Below are 3,159 nucleotides of genomic sequence, written 5' to 3'. Positions count from 1 at the left end.
TTTCGGTTCTGTAACGTTACATATAATACGTGAAAAAAGTTTTGTGTATAAGTTGTTTATTTATTTTTGGCTATATTATACATTTGTTACTTCCGTTAAAATACGAAAAACTTTATTTCTTTACGCCAATTGTTTGTTGGATTTTGTGTCTGACGGAAAAGTATTTAGACACTAAAGTAGAAATGTCAGAAGATACTTCAGACGTCAGTCTGACGTCAGAATACACACGGCGCAGATACAGCAAAAATTATATATTTTTGTATACATTTAAATAATTATACCGAATATTTAACAAATTGAAATGTGTAATATTTTTCTCCAAAATATTTGGCGTAGCATTGGCTATAAGATCCTAGAGTATTAATTTCTTAAATACATATACAAAGCGAACCGTTGAAGAGCAGCAGTATACTCACAATACTCGGCTTGCGTTGGAAGCGTGGGCTGTCACAATTTTCTATGTAATTCTACGTAATCCGGCAAAGATATTCAACCCACCGAGTGTAACAACTCGACGAATTTTGTCCCAAATGATGGCAGCGATGGAATATAACAAGACACTATATTGCAACGAGATAAAATTGACGATAGGAATCGTCTTTCTTTAACAACCAGTTAAATCTTCCATTTTTTCAACTTCTTTTTATCGGTGTATTGATATCTTTCCGAGCGTGTAATCGCGTTCATTGGTTAGAAAACAACGGAAGAAATGAGCTAATCGCGTCCCCTTAATCTTTCAATTATAAAAAGAGGTGTACCACCGAGCGATACATAAAGCGTTTAACACCTCACGGTGTCGGACAATATATACGCTATGCCGAGAAATTAGCCAACTTTGAAAAGAATGGTATTTAACCGCGATATATGCAAACACGTTAGTTGCATTCCGCGATCACGGATAATTATGTTTCTCCAGTGTGGATTCTCGCCGATCGATTCGCATCCAAACTTGACAATGCGATTGTAATGAAATTTTACAGATATGCAGTACTTATCGAATCTACTTGTTGCAAAAATTTCCGAGAAATCAATCGCAAGATTTCGATGTGAAATTGATAAAATATTTTGCTGAAATGTTTCATTATATCAATGTATTGACCTAGTAAACACCGAGCATCATTACATTCATATTTCGTACTCCACGATATAACACTCAATGTTATATAACAATTATTGAAATTACAATACGGATGTAATTGATGCTCGGGAGTATTGTGGAGAAACTGTCATGCTGACGAAATATTCGTGTGTCTTGAAAAAATCAGAGAAAAATTTTTTTACATCATCGATCAGCATATAAATAATAATCAAGTTATTAAGGAAAAGAAAAAGTTTGAGTTTCCTTCATTTATCTGCCGTGACGGCCTTACAAAGATAAAACGACAAATTTTACGCAAATTACGCCGGTAAGTAACAATTTTCTATCCGAGGAAAGGGTGGATTAACCAGCGGGAGAGCCCATCATTTTTCCATGGTTAAGCCATCCTCTCGTTCCATAGCATTTAGACTCCTCTCGGAGACAGAGGCACTTGAAATCGTATGAGGGGTTTTGTTGCTCCACGCGCCGCTCAATATTTAAACCGAGTATCTTACCTCAATATGTTGAAATGGCAAAATATACACAGTACACAATCTTTATTTTCACGCGCTATCAAGTTTTTTTTTATTTTTTTAACTTGTGCCAAAGAAAGAAAAAGATGTTTAATTTATTTTTTTTAATGCACACTTATACGGTAATTTTGTAGACGACTGACTATTCAAAAATATATATATATTTTAACAAAAGAAATGCGTTATATCTATATCTATATAATTGGGATCACAGGTGGTTGATATAACATTTCTTTGGTTAAAAAAAATATATATATATATATGGGTCATTCCATGTGAAAGGGGTACGCTCAAAAATTAGATTTGATCGAAACCTATGGCAATCGGTAGTACTATTTTAGAAAACATTTGTCGAATTTTTTCGGATTTTTTGACCCACACCATAAGCTTCTATGGCTGTCATAAAATTCGAATTTTTGCTTCGACTACCAGTTTCTTAATTCTCGTCGTCGTCGTCGTGCCAATAAAAAAAATCTGAAACCATTGTAACTTTATAGCATATTTCCCGTAGAATCTGAAAAAAATTTATAAAATTTATAAAATTTTAGGGGGTAGTTTTCACCCTTATTTTGAGATTTTAAAGTTTAAAATCGAAATTTCGCAAAGTACGCCACCTTCGATTTTTTTTGTTTTTTTTTATTTTATTCTTTTTTAAATTTGCTTTCGATTAAGTCATGTCTCATGATGGTAATCGACCTGGAACAGGCCCAACATAAGGCCCAAAGGCAAAAATCCACCTTTTTACCGTTATATCTCAACCCTCAAAACGGTTGGGCTTGCGTTTTCGGTGGGAACACCAACGGACTTGGTGTTCCACGGTGTTCTCAGGTTTACTAAGATAAGGTCAAAGACGGATCATCCGTTCTCACAGAGTCGAAAAATTTAGTTTATCTAGTTATATATGATATCTGAAAATCGCAAACATAACAGAATGGGGAAGGGGGGGAATTTTCATAAACAATAAAGTGCCGTGGCCCTTTGTTAATTTAGACAGGCTTTCTGTTAATTTCGATAAGTGTCGGTGAATGGTTTTATTCTATGAACGCGCGCGTGCTGTTGATGGCCTACTTATCCAGTGGCTTCGGGTTATTGTTTACGCAGCTCCTTTGAGCATAAGCGGTACGATTCGATTTAGGACGACTGCCAGTCTGAATCCGCTCGTCAAAGAGGAAGGAAAGTGTGAGCAGTGACAAGGGAAAAGGAGAAAGTAAGGCGAAGAAGAAGAAGAAAAGGAATAATGAAGATAGTGACCGTCAGGGAGGAGAGGAAGGTTTTTGAGGCTTTCGTGCGGGTAAGTTTATATCAAGAGGAGGTAGAATATTCCTTATTTAGCCGGGCTTGATTTACAGTTTTGAAATTTCCCCTTCACCGTTTTTCACATGTATGAAAGGTCTCGTCCGGGGGGCGAGGAATCGTTGGGACAAGGTAGATCTGGTAAACTCAAGAAGGTACTTCCGGAGGGCGGCCAGTGAATTTTGGCAAATTGGGGAGGAGGATTGAAATGAACCCTGGCCATGGAACACCTATGGATTTTGTGAAATGTATAAC

Source organism: Dinoponera quadriceps, unplaced genomic scaffold (assembly GCF_001313825.1).
Source record: "Dinoponera quadriceps isolate SergipeBrazil2010 unplaced genomic scaffold, ASM131382v1 scaffold463, whole genome shotgun sequence".
NCBI classification, from domain to species: domain Eukaryota; kingdom Metazoa; phylum Arthropoda; class Insecta; order Hymenoptera; family Formicidae; genus Dinoponera; species Dinoponera quadriceps.
Note: the sequence above shows the minus strand (reverse complement) of the source record.